Below are 16220 nucleotides of genomic sequence, written 5' to 3'. Positions count from 1 at the left end.
ATATGATATGGTATATCAACACTGCATGGGTGGGCGGCTGCATGGGTGGGTGTGTGTGTTGAAGCTAATTCTCAAGCCAATTAACGTCAGCCACGAACGTCAGCCACGAACGTCAACCACGAACGTCAACCACGAACGTCAACCACGAACGTCAACCACGAACGTCAACCACGAACGTCAACCACGAACGTCAACCAATCCCCCCAGCTGACGGTACTGGGTGGATTGGTTGACGAGTTGCTGCGATGTCCAATGCGATTTTCATTGTGACGTGCCATACACGGGACATTAGCATTTCAGTCACTGAATGACAAGCACCATGGACGTCATGGGCTAGTGTCCACAAGTGAACAAGCAGTGTCCACAAGCAGCAGCAGCAGCATCGTCAATGATGATGGTGATGATGATTTCTATGACGACGATGATGATGGTGATGATGACGATTTCGAATGGCATCTACTTACGTGTTACCATATCGCGCACTAACGCTCTTCCTTTCTCTGTTTTATCTCAGCGTTATCTAAGCGAGTGACAATCCCGTTCCAATCTCATACCTGCTTTTTTTTCCCGCTAATACTGCAATGCAAAGGTCTCCTTGCTTATTTCGCCCACTGACCAGTTAACGTTCCCGTCAGCTTTGTTCGCGCGCTTCTAGAAGGTCACGTTCCCTGTGGTTCCGGGTGGGTGAACATCTCTGCATTCGATTACAATGAGCTGAATCGCCTCATCACCACTTTGATATTGAAGCACCTTCTTGGCACCTTCTTGAACCTTTAGACTAGGATGCATCCCACATATTATCAACACCACACATTTGCAACGGCGAAAAGTACGGGCGTTACAACTTTCACCACGAATAATTCGAACTGAAGTTCAAGAAGGCTTATGTGAGGGTATATTGTCTATGCTGCCAACGTAGCAGTCTCCTAATTGGATGCCCAACCACAATGCTGACAAAACTAAGAATGAAAGACTGCATGCACCAAAATGGTAAATGTCTCAATTTCCTTTAGTTTTTCTTTAAAATGAGCACCGCCCCAAGATTTGCGGACACAAAAATTGCGCCTTTAATTGAAGCGCCTCAAGATCTTTGGGTTTGCGTTATAATTGAATGTAACTTTGGGTGTGCTGCATCGGTCGACCATAAGAGCCTAAGCTAGGCTTGCGCAGTGTATTCCATATTTTAAATTGGACACAAGAAACGATTCGAGCCCTCATGCAAAGTTTACAGCGCCTAAATACAGATGATAAAAGACAACTAAGTTAAAATATATCAGCGTATTTGCAACAAAATCAGTACCTAACAATAACCAAGTACAAACTGTAGCTGTCAAGGAAAGGTGTGGAAACTTTCTGCATTAGCAGCCGCTAGAAAAAGAGTTCTCGCAAGTTGGTTGGAGGAAAACTTATAATGCCCAGTATCAACGCTACATTTGCGCGTTACAACGAAACTTGTGACGACAAACGCCACTGTGAGTTTTTTGCATGGGATTACGTAACATAATTGGTCACTGCCATAATAATAAATTAATGCGCGTCTCTACTACACCACCCATGGAAATTGATTTTTTTTTTCGTTCCTTTCGTTTGTTTTTTTTTGCATAGCAGTGCGACTCGCTATAACAATGCCCGTGCCGATTCTTGTTCTGAATATCACTTCCAGGAGCTAATATTTCAAGACAGATTATATTTGGGAAAAGGTGGTTGTTTATCATCACGGGATGAAGCTGATACCACAGTCAGACATGTTTCTGATCGCATGCATTTTTAAAGTACGCATACTGACGAAGACGCTGAGCTGATCTGGCTGATAATTTGTCTGCACATTGCGTGTATCGACCGACTAAATATGCATCGCTATTACCTCGCCCATTTTTCCCTCCAGCTATTAAGATACTTCTAATCTTACTTGACCGACAAAAATGCGCAGGATCTATCTCAGGCGGAGGTTTTCTTCGATGTTCTTGGTCATCTGCATGCAATTCGTAAGACCAACGGTGCGCTATAGTCGGCCCACACCCGTTCTCTCGCCGGAGAAATAACGGAAAGACCGGAAGGTTAACCAGAGGCCGTATTCTGTAATGGAGCGCTATGTAACCAGTTCTCTTCCCCAAACGCTATTGGACGGCGCCTCACTGTTATCATCAGCACTGGGATAGACCAAAGAGTTCGGTGATGTCGCACACCTGTCAATAATTTTTGAGCCGGACTAGTCGTCTTCTAAAGGCGGAACTGCAGGTAGTTCTGTTACACTTCCTCGTATATCTGTTCTCGGAAACATCGTGCCGGCATCAGCCGCACTTCCTCTCTCGAGCCTTCCCTAGCCAAACAAACAAGCAAGCGCATGAATGTAGTAACAGACGCGCTCTTTTCGCCAGAACCACGTATTCCGCGACGTCTGACGACTATCCAAATGACGCACTTCATTCTGGAGGTTGACAGTACTGTCATATCGCCAGGTAGAGCTATACTTCGCAATTGCATAAAAATGTACCGGCACACTGCACACGCGCTGAAAACAGCACACCGCTGCACGTCGCAGTGCACTCACTGACGCTGCTCGTCCCTAACTGACAGATATTCTGAGACCGCAGACCAAACTCGACTTATTTAATGCATACCACGAACATCAATCGAAATCTTGCCACATAACAGCCGACACGATGATGGTAGCAGAGCGTAAACAAGCCCTATACTTCATCTCGCTTTCGAAACATCACGTACAGAAGCGGCATCGAAGTGGGTAACGTCGAAGATTTGCGGCCTCTTTGCGTGCTTTTGATTTTCCCTTTAAGCTGGTTGCCCGGAGCACGTCTGCACTGTTGTCATAGAAGCTATCAAAACTGAGAATAAATAAGCGTCTCCACTGGCGAACCTTAAAGGGGTATAGCAACAGTCAGACGTTCATTCTCCCTCAGCCCCCTCTCCCTTTCCCGATTTCCTGAGGCACTTCTGCGATAAATTTGGTAAGAGTTAGCGCAACTCGCCGCCTTCATGCTGCCGCCGGCGGATGACGGCGAGCATTGCATTTTTCTGATCGTGTGCCTTCCTTTGCATTTTGCAATGTGAGACACTGCGCAAGCGATGAAGTGGAACGCTGCAAACTTTCAGGGGCAAGGTGCCGGCAAAGAAGAAAGAGAGAGAGGGAAAGAAGAAATGATAGACAGCAACAAGGACTGAGCCCGGTTGGGTTCCCAGGACTGGAGGAAGCGAAAAAGGGGGGGGGAAGATTAGGGAAAGAAGAGAAAGTCCGCTGTGGACGTCGCCGACGTAGTAGCAGTTCTCTGCTCTACATCACTGCAAAGTAGTAAGATAAAAGACGATGGTGCTTCTTGACAACGACGATGCATGCGACAAGTGTCCTGAGTTAAGCGCGTCCTCCTTGGGAATCAGCTTGAAAATGTGTTAAAATTTGATTTACCTACGGCGGCTGTCATACTTAGTACCGCTACGAATTAGTAAGAACCCTATTCAACGTTTCCCTGTTGTCTCGCGCATGGGGAGTGGGTGAACGCATTTGTGCATACATGTCGAAAGAGAGAGCGAGACATAAAAGAGATGAGAAAGGCGGGGAGGTTAACCGGAAGTTAGATATTCATTTTGCTACCCTGCACTGTGGAAGGGGTAATCGGAGAAGGATATATATATATATTTCTTTAAAACTGTGCACACACATGCAAAGAGTGTGCGAGGGGAAAAAGGAAAATAGTACACACACAAAGGAACGCAGGAGTGTAACAGTCGTTCTAGCAGGTCGCTTCATCGGAGGAACCGCAGTAGCGCCTTCATCGCCTTATGCCGTGAAGATCGTATCAGCCGGCACTCCAAGATCGTCTGCTCAAAAAGCGGCCGGTCATCGAGGCGTGCTAACGACGTCAGGAGCGGCTGTGTCTGGGAGCTGTAGCGAGGACAATAACAGAGGATATGTTCGATTGTTTCCTCGCTGCCGCAAGTATCACAGCTAGCACTGTCAGCCATTCCGATGCGGGAAGCAAATGCATTCGTGAAAGACACTCTAAGCCACAGTCGCAAGAGAACAGTTGTCTCGATTCGGGATAGTCCAGATGGAAGGCATAGTCGGAGGGATGGGTCCAGGCGGCGCAGTCGAATATGTCGGCAGCCTGGCGTGTTCCACATGGATCGTGTGGCATCGCGCGCTAATATGCGAAGCTTCATTGCTGCGTCAGTTCTCGATAGTGGGATGGGTTCCTTAACGGTATCTTCATGAGCCCTCCTAGAAGCTTCATCGGCGTTTTCGTTGCCCATGATGCCGCAGTGGCCTGGGAGCCACTGAAAAGTAATTTCATGTCCTTTCTCTGCTAGCTGGTGATACAGCTGCTTTATTTCCACCAAAAGTTGGTCTTGTAGTCCACGACGTAAAATGGATAGCAAAAAATTCAGGGCTGACTTCACAACGGTGAATATGATCCATGTTCGTGGTAGATCTTCACGGATCATGCGAAGCGCAGCAAGCTCCGCAGCAGTCGACGTTGTCTGTTGAGAGGTTTTAAACTGAATGCTCACGGCTTATTCGGAAGAAACAACAGCTCTTGCAGATCCGTCCACACTTGTCGAGCCATCAGTGTAAATGTGAAGATGGTCCTTGTATGTATCGTGCACCATAAAAATGTTTACACCATTGAAAGTGTTTTCTTGTCGCATTGGTAACACACTAACTGTTAGGGCCTTATAAAACTTTTATAGAGGACGACAACGGAGCTCTAACTACAAGTACGGTGACAAAGGACGTAGTTGCAAATTATGTAATCATTCTGACAGCCTTGGGCGTGCAGAAATATCCTTCAGAAGAGTTTCATATCTCTCCTTATGAAATTTTCGGACATTTCTGTGCGCGCAGGGCTATCAGAATGAGAACATAGTATTCAACTATGTCTTTTTTCATCCGACGTCCAGTTGGAACTCCGCTGCCCTCTAGAAAGTTTTGTAAGGCCCAAACGATAAAGGTGTTCCCATTGCGACAAAAAAACGCCCTTAGGGGTGTAAACAATTTTATTGTGTGCAGCATTAGTAGAGATAGCTGCTTGAAAGCTGGCGAAGATAATCCTGTTCCGTTCGAATTTCCGGTACCAAGAGTCGAACTTGAGGGCGAGTCAAACAACAAGGAGGTGCCAGGAGCCTCTCGGCAGGCGTATAACCTCTAGGAAGGCGGCCACGCTACGCCGATATCTTCCAGCAAAAGGAGGCACTGGGCCGGTCTTTCCGCATTGTGGCGAGGTAATGGAAAGGGGCGCGGGAAACCTGCTTGTCACCATGTCAACATGTCAACGTGTGACACCGTGGGACATATGTAGGTCCACCAAAGTCCTACATATGTCGAACTAATGTCCCTATGATATCCCTAGGACTTACGTCCCTAGGACATACGTCCGTAGGACATACGTAAAAATCCTGTGAATCATTTTTTGGATGTTGTGACGAGTAGACTTAAATAATTACAATGCACGGCAGTAGCGCAGTCTCCTCTTTATATGATTAACTGTTCTATGTATTATTTTGTTGTGCATTTAAAGGTCACATATGATCAGAACCTGAACCATATAAAGGCAATGTCTGTGCTCCACGATTTCACTGGGTGTTGAGCCCCTGGGCCCACGAACCTTTTCTATCACAGATGTTCATGGGAACGTCTCATGCACACGAAAATGTTCGTAGAAACACCCCATGAACGTCACAACGGGATATTCGGACGTTCAAGAGATGTTCGGATACAGATTATTCTTATTGTATAATCTCGAGTAAGCCCTAAGGACATTTTTGCCAGGATTCGTAATACAAAATGTCCTAGAAGCATCCTACATTTTGTATTATGAATCGTCCAAAACACTTTTGTGGGAAATTTGGTTGTGGATTTAGAATATCCACAGGGCGTCTTATTGATTAAAAATTAACATAATAGGCACGTTCCTCAGAATGTCTCCTAGCAGTGCAGCAGACCTACTGCATTTTACATACCATTAACAAAGTAAGCTTGGCCTCGTTTGTATTGTCTTGTGAGGCAATAAGAAAAAGGAACTGCATGGCTTTTGAATATTATTTATCCCATGCGATCGAATAAGGAGACCGAACACTTTTGTCATGCAAAAGCTGAAGTACCAGGAGACAGGCCAGGAATACAGCCCACCGCATCTCAAAGCATCCTAAAAAAGGCTGCAGTACAGCTAAGTACTGAGCACATAATGTCCTGCTACGGCAAGCTAATACACTACATTGAACTTGATAAAGATGCATTAAATCAAAACATATAGCATAAACTGCAGTCAGTCAGGATATGCAAGCTATGCTGTTTTGGGCTAACAGGAACGAAGCTACAGAACTATGTTCTGCAGGCTGCTGAAGCATTTGAGAATCTCATTAAAGATGCAGTACTTATATCAATAAAACAGTTGCAGGAAGATCACAAGTTCAACTCTCAAATGCACTCAGTAGTTTTCAGTAAAGCACATCAATGCAAACAAGTAAGACTAAGTAATTTCACCATACAAGATCAGCCATGAATGTTTATGATGCACCATGGCCAGTAAAATGTACAGGAATTAAACTGTTTACGAATGTACCTGGGGTGGCAAGAAAATTTAAGAATTCGCAGTGCGGCCGCTATGAAAGTTATGAGGCCTGCTGCGGGCTCAGTTCCGTGGTCGCAGGCACATCAACGCAAAATTTGCTGGAAGGTTCAGATATGTCAGCCACTGCACGGAACTTCCAAAAGCATTTCTGCAGGTCGTTTTCAGTAGCTACAGACACTTACACAAGTTATGCTCAAGAAGTCACAAACATAGGCCTCCGGCGATGCCAAAGCCCACCCTAACGTGTCATTATCAGAGCTTTATCAGCCACATCGTATGAGGTTTCTTTTGACTTTCCTCAACCTTTTCTCTTGAAATTTTATTGTGGCTAATAGCGTAGTGCATCATTGCTGGCGCGGACATGCACGGCTTGTAATTCGTAACTTCGCTTTATTTCTGCAAATCCTGACAATAGGAGGACACGCGCATTAGAACCACTAGCGGCGGATGCTTCAACTCTATTTTCTCACTTCAACATTGTTTGAATTTCCACTGTAAACACCATGTACATACAGAATATATTTAAATAAGCAAACAGCACAAAGTTTACCATATATTTCAAAGAGATGGAAGTAGCCAATTAAGAATTATTTCTTAAGGTAGGGATAGCCTATGTCTAGAGAATGAATATGTTGCTGTATGTTCACGTCGCTTCAACTTGCTTTGCTTTTTTCTTACCCTGCAAAAAACCTATAGACTTCAGTGACCCCTTCGGCAGTGTCTTTTATCAACGGCGTCGGAAATGCACGTGAATGATGTGTGTCTCAGTGTTGCTTCTCTTTCCAGTAAGCAATGCCAATGACTCATAAAAAAATTTTAAATAATTTATAATATTGGGGATGGAAACATCGTCGCTTGCATGCAAAGGTCATAAATATATGCAGGGTGTCCCAATTAACTATCGTGACCAAGATCTAAAAACATATCAATGTGTTACTCGAAGAAAACCTACTGCACATTGTTTCCAGTACAGTGGAATAGCTGCAGTAATTATTTCGTTACTGAGATTTAATTATTACAATTAATTATCTAGCTCGAGACGTACTACCCTAATTATTAAAGTGAAAATTAGGCGTCTGTAGGCATAGCCATGAAACATCTAAGGACGGTGTTTTCAGCGAGGTACTAATTGCGTACTAAGCTTTTTCCAACTGATACACCTCGCGAAATATGGAGAATATCAAGTGACTTTGCTCCCACCCGGATCATAAAGCAGCGCCCTCGAACAGGCTCCTTCTGAGTTATCCAGAACAAAATAATGGGAATAAAGAAAAACGTGATCGAGCTAGTGCCTTATCTGTCGCACCCCGGCCGAAATAACACATCGCGTTTGGTGTTAGTTGGAAACAAGCTGTGATAGCCGTTGTCTTAGCGTAGATAAAGTGCACGGATGGTTTTTCTTTTTCTTTTTTGCCGCAAAAACTATCACTACAAAAGCGAATTGACAACGTCAGTGTAAAGCTTTAAAGGTGCGTTTTGCATGGTCCCAGTCACCATGTCTTTCTCTACTGAGTAGAAGGTAAACATGATCTTTGCCTTGGAATCTGCAAATGGCAACAAGAGGAAGGCCGCAAATATATACTATATCAGTCATGGAAGTGCGGCGGTACACCAAACGCATCCCCTATCATCAGAAATTATGAAAACCTGAGAAAAATCGCCAGCTTCAAGAAACAGTGGCGGAGGACTTCATCTTTGAGTCCTAGCCTGCGCACGGATGTTCTAGAATTTATGGCGTCAGACCCTCATGCTAGCGTGCGGGGCGCCAGATCTCACCTTCCCAGACCTCACACCAGATCTCACCTTCGTCAAGAATGTAGATTCGACGAACTGGACCAACTTGTTACCGGACCTGAGTAGCGATCACAACATCTTAGCCACTAGCATTGACGTGGAGAAGAAACGACTCAGAAATTTCAGCATCACAGATTGGAACCTGTTTCGCAAAATCAAGGAAGAACGTCAGCAGTCCCAGGACCCGACCCCAACCCTGGACCAATGGTCAGAGCAGCTCAAAGATGTCAGAACGGCCACCAAGTCGATCCAGACCGACGTCGAAGTCGACAGGATGGACAATCGTCTGGCGCATCTTCTGCAAGCCAAGAAGTCCCTCCTCGACAGGTGGAATGGATACAGGTTCAATCGTAAACTCCGTAAAAAGATTGCAGAACTGAATAGAACTATAGAAGAGCATTGTCAGGAGCTAGCCAAACAGATGTGGCATGAAGATTGCAACTCGGTGGATGGTCAAATGAGAGTAGGGGGTAAATGGAACCTACTCAAACACCTCTTAGATGACATATGAACTCCAAGTCTAATCAAAGGCAAGCGATTGAGAAGGTTCTCCACAAGATGAAGCAATTACAAACCGAAGATGCTATTGCAGATCGGCTGGTAAGGAGATATCTTGAGGTCGAGAACACCAGTACAATCGATTACCCTGCATACAAGGGCGAGCCAAATCCAAAGCTCAAGGAGCCATTCAGCACTAGCGAAGTTAGGGCGGTACAGCACAGTCTAAATGGCAAGTCTGCCCCTGGTCCAGACGGAATCTATAATAGAGCTCTTAAAAACCTGGACGAGGACTTCATTGAGCACCTCACTGAACAAATTAATCGGGTCTGAGAGCGGGGATTGGTGCCGGAAACCTGGAAGTCGGCATCAGTTGTCCTCCGGGCCTTGCAAATCTTCGGCCCATCTCTCTCACGTCCTGCCTGGGTAAGATGGCGGAGCCCGTCATTCACAACCAACAATTTCGGAACACGTTGAGAAGAACAATTTATCCCCATACAACATGATTGGATTTCGTCCGGCTTTGTCCACATTGGATGCGATGAAGCTCATAAAATGCCAAGTCATTGACAACGCAACCAGATACGTCAGGGCTATCCTGGGTTTAGATCTGGAGAAGGCTTTTGACAATGTGTCTCACGTTCACATTCTGGATGCCATATCGGAGCTCATCCGGGTGCTGCCTTTCATAGCTATATAAGCTCCTTTCTCAAGAGGAGGAAGGCGACACTCAAGATTGGGGATCTCAAGACAAGCATTCGAGCACGGACCTAGGGGCACACCGCAAGGGGCGGTGGTCTCCACTTCAGCATAGCAATGAGGAGTCTCTCGGAAAAGCTCTCTGCCATTGACGGGGTCAGTCACACGCTTTATGCATATGACATAACCAGCTGGTGTACCAAAGGAAGCGAAGGGGAGGTTGAAACAGGCCTCCAGACAGCACTAGATGAAGTCGAGTCATATCTGGAAAACACGGGACTGAGATGCTCGCCTAGTAAATCTGAGCTACTCCTTTACAGGCCAATCAGAAAGGGCCCCAAGCCTAAGGGTTGGAAGCCGCTCTCGGCCGCTGATATCAGTCTAGTTACATGTGATGGAAGCCTCATTCCCAGAGTCGACTCTATCCGTGTCGGACCCATTGAATCAAATGGGTCCAACAACTTTACGTTGGCTAGAATCGCCACGAAAACGGAAAATGTAATTATGCTCATCAACAGAGTCTCTAACAGAAGGAGAGGCTTGAAAGAAGACAATCTGCTCAGGCTTTTCCACACCTTCCTTATGAGTCATATCATTTATGTAGCAGCTATGCACAATTGGCACACTTCTGAGAAAAAGAAGTTGAACATTCTCATTCGGAAAAGCATCAAAAGGGTGCTCGGCATCCCCATGACCACCAGTACAGAACGCCTCTATCAAGTGGGAGCATACAATTAAGTGGAGGAAATTATCGAGGCGCAGGAATTGGCCCAACTGGCTCGGCTGTCCTGCTCTTCGGCGGGGAGAAGAATTCTGGCCATCCTGCGCCTTAACCCAGTACTTGCTGAAGAGAGAAGGCATCGAATCACTGACGAGCAAAGAGAAAGCATTTACATTGTGCCAATCTCTCACAATGTACACCCGCAGCACAATGGGGGAAGACGTAGGGCCAGGGCGATTGCGATCCTGAAGAAAATCAAGGACGAACCTTAATCGGTCTGCTTTGTGGATGCGGGTCAATATGGCCGCTCATCTCACTTTGCCATAGTGGAAATAGATCACAGAGGCTATGCTGTTTCGGCAGCCTCGGTGGCTCGATTGCTGTTACTTTGACTCTTTTGGACCAGAACACAACGCAAATATACACAGACTCTAGATGGGCAGTCAGGGCGTTCGACTCGGGCTCCATCGCGAAAGAAGCCCATAGTATTCTTAGGAAGAGGGCAATCACTCCACATACGTTACTTGGTTCCGGCACACTTAGGCCTAAATCTGGACTCGCTCACAAATCTCAATGACATTGCCCACTCCCAGGCGCGCGTACGAACTCTCCACGCGGGAAAAGGAGCCTTGTCACAGTCCAATGTCCAAGAGTTCCGGACACTCTAGTCACCTTTAATGAATTCACAAAACGTTTCTATCTGAAGAGAAGAATATTTCCTCCACCCCGTGAAAAGTTCGCAAGACCTCAAGCTGTAACCAATAGGGTGCTTCAGACTTGCTCTTATCCTATTCTGGGCTTCATGCACTGTTTAATCCCGGACGTTTTTAGCTCACAGTATCCTAGCTGCGGGGGGGACATGCAATTTAGAACACATGCTCTGGTGGTGTCCCTCGTTACGAAAGGATAAGGAAATCATTGAACCGAAGTGAAATCATTGAACTCGGCCATCGAGAGCTCGGAATACCATCCTCAGCTTTAGGCTGTCCAGAGAGCCTGGGATGTGGCGGTTAGGTTAGGCCTAAATGTCCCCACGTTAAAGCGGCCCGCGGTGTCACCCTAAGGGGGCAGCGCTTCTCAGGATCCTTTTAATAAAGTTCTTCGTATCTGTATCACCTACGAACGAGCAATAGCCTAATTAGCGTAAATATTTCGATCATTACAGGAAGCTGAGACGTCAGCTTGATCTTGCCATCATACTAGCATGCATCCGACCACGTGCCAATAGGCAGCAGTCTAACAAAACACCCAAAACTTTCGTTATTCCGAGAAACTTGCACGGCACTTCTTGACACAAATATAGCAGCCGTAAAGACAAGCATGGTGAAATTCAGCAGCGCGGCCGGCCAATTATCCGATAGTGATACAAATGCCTACATCTGTATTCCATGTCCTAAGTTCACGTACAAACCTGCACGCCTATTCCTTCATTACAAAAACAACGACCAGATGTTCTATCATCCTTCAAAACCGCGATTTCCATGTATTGCAACATCCCATTCCTCTCCGTAACACCCTACGTGGCATTGATTGTAGCAGTGAATAAATAAATAAATAAATAAATAAATAAATAAATAAATAAAACAAGTTCAGTTAATCCATCCTTACGCAGATTTACGATTTCTGTCGCAATCCTTACGCAAACAAAACGCCACTGGCAGACGAAGCTTAAGCGATACGGTTAACCACTTCAAGCGTGGGACAGAAAGAGTCCCCCCCCCCAACTCAGACAAACTTTCATAATAAAAAATGCGACCATGTGCGAAAGAGCTAATCAACGCAAGCGTTTCGAGCGTCACAGAGCTGAGACGGGAAGTTGACCTTAACACCATACGAGCATGCACCCGGTTGATGTGTAGATATGCAGAAGCCTAGCCAGTCACCCAGAGGTGTGGTTATTCTGACAACGTGCACGACACTGCTTGACAAAAGCAAATACGAGCCCTTAGACACATGTGGTTAAATTAAGCAGCGTGACAGGCCATCACACGCAAGTTCATCAATCGCGATACTAACGCCACCAAAAGTTCTGTTATTCCAAACGTATGCAGTTTTGTGGGTAATTTACCAATCACGGTTACACAAACAAGACGCCAACAGCACAAGTACGCAGTTCAAGCGACACGGTTACCATTACAAGCAAGTGACAGACACAGTCAACTGAAAAAAACTCACTGTTAGGCCCTAAAAGAATGTGATCACGTGCAAACGCACAATTAAATCAGCGCCGACGTTTCGATCGCCACGTGCAGCTGAGGAGTAAACTTCACTTGATGTCACCACCATACTAGCATCCGATCACGTGTAAGTAAGCTGAAGTCTAAGAAGTCACCAAAAAGTTTCGGTATTCTAAGAAACATGCATGGCACTATTTGGCAAGAGCAATATACCAGCCCTAAAGACAGACGTGGTAAAATCCAGCAGCGCGGCCTGCCATAATGTGCAGCAAGTGCTCCGACCGTGATACAAATACCTAGAAATGCTAAGTTATTCCAACCTTACACACTTGTAGACTTGCTATCGCAATTGCGGTTACGCAAACAAAACGCAAACAAAGCTCAAGCGAGGCTATTCCGGAAAGTGCGTGTCGGGAATAGTTATAATTATTGTTTTATTATTACTCGCCACTGTTCATGAAAGACACCACAATAACTCGCGGACCCATCCTGTAGGCTACATCGTAGGAGTTAGCGGTTCTAAAGTTTCGCATTCAGAAATTTATTTCGATGGCTCTCAGCGTTTCACAGCAACATATAGCACGGAGTAAGCTCGGCAGTTTGCAAAAAAGCAGTACGATGCGACCAAACGCAGTATTGCGAGAGCGCAAGGGATGGTCAATCGGCGATTGATGTTACCGTGGCCGCCAACCAATGTAAACTGCCCGGTAATCGATTACGCGCAGACATGACGAAACGCTAGTGGAAAAGGTTGCAGGGCTGCTAATAGAAAAACATTGGCTCCAGGAAGTATCACTTACCTCTACATAGGCGTAAGACGTTCAGACGCCGCGGAGATGGAGCTCCAAAGCGCACGGCGATAACGTTACCAGGCACTGACAAATGTTCACGCTGGTACTGATGAGCACATGACACAACCACCACGCTCAGAGAAAGCGGGCACACTGAGCGCGGCGCGCACCAAACATGACCACAAGAAAGGCGAAGATATCCAGTAAAACGGCGGCATTAAGTCATGTGACCGACTACGTGCAAATCAGAGCAAAGCGTGCATGCAACAGCCAGTAGTGATTGGACTGGGTAAATGCAATCAGTGCTCCGTTCTGCACCAGGGGCTGCAGCCGTTGCAGTACTCGGCTTTCTCGGCATGTTCGAACAGCACGAGCCACAGTTGGTTCGGTTATGCCTTGCGGTAGCTGGTAATGCGCAGCTGTTCTGCTGCTTAGAACGACAGAAAGCTGAGCTAGTTGGTAAGGATTCATTACGCAAAATAGAAGTGAGGCGTGCAGACAGGACACAAGAGTAGAGAAGTGGACAACACGAACGCCGACTATCAACTGAAGGGAGCACTGAGGCGAAAAATGAAAGAAGACACAAAACTCTTTTGCGCATGCTCAGGAATGGTAACACCACGTGTCAATCGCGTACGCGTGCTGGTCTACGTGAGAGATAACTGTTAAGGCACTTAATCTCTTCCTTATGTAAAGTAATCGAAGGCTGACTCACGCACGCACGTCCACCGTTATAGTTATGCCATGCCTCTACCATACGACGCGTATCTTCATTCTTATGTATGTACAATATCGCGCATTCATCTAACTCTGGCTTGCAGTTACAATCTCGGCAATGTAGCGGAAGATTAGAAGGCGATCCACCGGTTAACGACCTTTTATGCCCCATTATAACCTCTGATTGATACACCGTCCCGTTTGCCGTACGTAGAACTGGCCAGTTTACCAGAGATTAAGTGCCTTAACAGTTATCTCTCACGTAGACCAGCACGCGTACCCGATTGACACGTGGTGTTACCATTCCTGAGCATGCGCAGATGAGTTTTGTGTCTTTCATTTTTCGCCTCAGTGCTCCCTCCCTTCAGTCGATAGTCGGCGTTCGTGTCGTCCACTTCTCTACTCTTGTGTCCTGTCTGCACGCCTCACTTCTATTTTGCGTAATGAATCCTTACCAACTAGCTCAGCTTTCTGTCGTTCTAAGCAGCAGAACAGCTGCGCATTGCCAGCTACCGCAAGGCATAACCGAACCAACTGTGGCTCGTGCTGTTTGAACATGTCGAGAAATCCGAGTACTGCAACGGCTGCAGCCCCTGGTGCAGAACGGAGCACTGATTGCATTTACCCAGTCCAATCACTACTGGCTGTTGCATGCACGCTTTGCTCTGATTTGCACGTAGTCGGTCACATGACTTAATGCCGCCGTTTTACTGGATATCTTCGCCTTTCTTGTGGTCATGTTTGGTGCGCGCCGCGCTCAGTGTGCCCGCTTTCTCTGAGCGTGGTGGTTGTGTCATGTGCTCATCAGTTCCAGCGTGAACATTTGTCAGTGCCTGGTAACGTTATCGCCGTGCGCTTTGGAGCTCCATCTCCGCGGCGTCTGAACGTCTTACGCCTATGTAAAGGTAAGTGATACTTCCTGGAGCCAATGTTTTTCTATTAGCAGCCCTGCAACCTTTTCCACTAGCGTTTCGTCATGTCTGCGCGTAATCGATTACCGGGCAGTTTACATTGGTTGGCGGCCACGGTAACATCAATCGCCGATTGACCATCCCTTGCGCTCTCGCAATACTGCGTTTGGTCGCATCGTACTGCTTTTTTGCAAACTGCCGAGCTTACTCCGTGCTATATGTTGCTGTGAAACGCTGAGAGCCATCGAAAGAAATTTCTGAATGCGAAACTTTAGAACCGCTAACTCCTACGATGTAGCCTACAGGATGGGTCCGCGAGTTATTGTGGTGTCTTTCATGAACAGTGGCGAGTAATAATAAAACAATAATTATAACTATTCCCGACACGCACTTTCCGGAATAGCCTCGCTTGAGCTTTGCGTTTTGTTTGCGTAACCGCAATTGCGATAGCAAGTCTACAAGTGTGTAAGGTTGGAATAACTTAAGATTTCTAGGTATTTGTATCACGGTCGGAGCACTTGCTGCACATTATGGCAGGCCGCGCTGCTGGATTTTACCACCTCTGTTTTAGGGCTGGTATATTGCTCTTGCCAAATAGTGCCCTGCATGTTTCTTAGAATACCGAAACTTTTGGGCGACTTCTTAGACTTCAGCTTACTTACACTGTTAAGAATGGCGAGCTGGAAAGCAAGATTGCCACACAGTTACGACTGGGCGACAGGATGCGCATCTCCCCCTCACCGTCGCTGCAGCTGGGAGGCGTTCGAAGAAGCGGCCTTTGTGGTGAAATCCGCCTCCTTCCTCCAGCCCCTTCGACATTGTGACGGAACTAGTTCGGTGTGTGAACAATGATTCCGGAGTTCCCCAACGCGGAGCTGATTTGACACTTCTCTTGAGCAGTCATGTTAGACTGATTCACTTCTCTCATGCAGTCATGTTGGACTGATACTCTTTTTCTCAAGCAGTCACGTTAGACTGATTTAATTTCTGTAAATAAACCCTTTTCCTCGTTCTCGATGAGAAATAGTTCTTCACTTCATCAACGATCTCAGCGTAAATAAGTTGGACGACGGCATGGGCCAGCTACCTCCGAATTCATGCCGTACTCCAATCTTGGCAAAGGACCACGGACGATGGGATTGAGCCCCCAATCCTGACAACTGGCTGACAGCGGTGAGATGGACTTTGCGACATGGTGCTGTATCTGCGGTGAGTGCTTGGTTTTTGCTTTGACTCTCTAGGCTTCATTTTGTGGTTGTTCTGTTTAGAACAGTAGGGAAGCTAGATTGTTGTGTGTTAGCTAGGTTGTGTTTTCCTAGCTAGATTTA

The 16220-nt window shown here is 46.3% G+C and overlaps 1 long non-coding RNA gene across 1 annotated transcript in view; it reads right to left on the bottom strand.

The window, feature by feature from the left end:
• The window catches only part of LOC135910448 (uncharacterized), a 98812-nt gene extending 85268 nt beyond the window's left edge, over nucleotides 1–13544 (bottom strand). The window contains exon 1 of the long non-coding RNA XR_010567072.2: nucleotides 13274–13544. This is a non-coding gene — a long non-coding RNA (uncharacterized lncRNA). The remainder of the gene's footprint in view (nucleotides 1–13273) is intronic.
• Between the last annotated feature and the right edge of the window lie 2676 nt (nucleotides 13545–16220).

The sequence above is a fragment of the Dermacentor albipictus genome, chromosome 1 (genome assembly GCF_038994185.2).
Source record: "Dermacentor albipictus isolate Rhodes 1998 colony chromosome 1, USDA_Dalb.pri_finalv2, whole genome shotgun sequence".
Lineage (NCBI taxonomy): Eukaryota > Metazoa > Arthropoda > Arachnida > Ixodida > Ixodidae > Dermacentor > Dermacentor albipictus.
The sequence above is the reverse complement of the archived record's forward strand: the minus strand, read 5'-3'. Positions and strand labels throughout refer to the sequence as shown.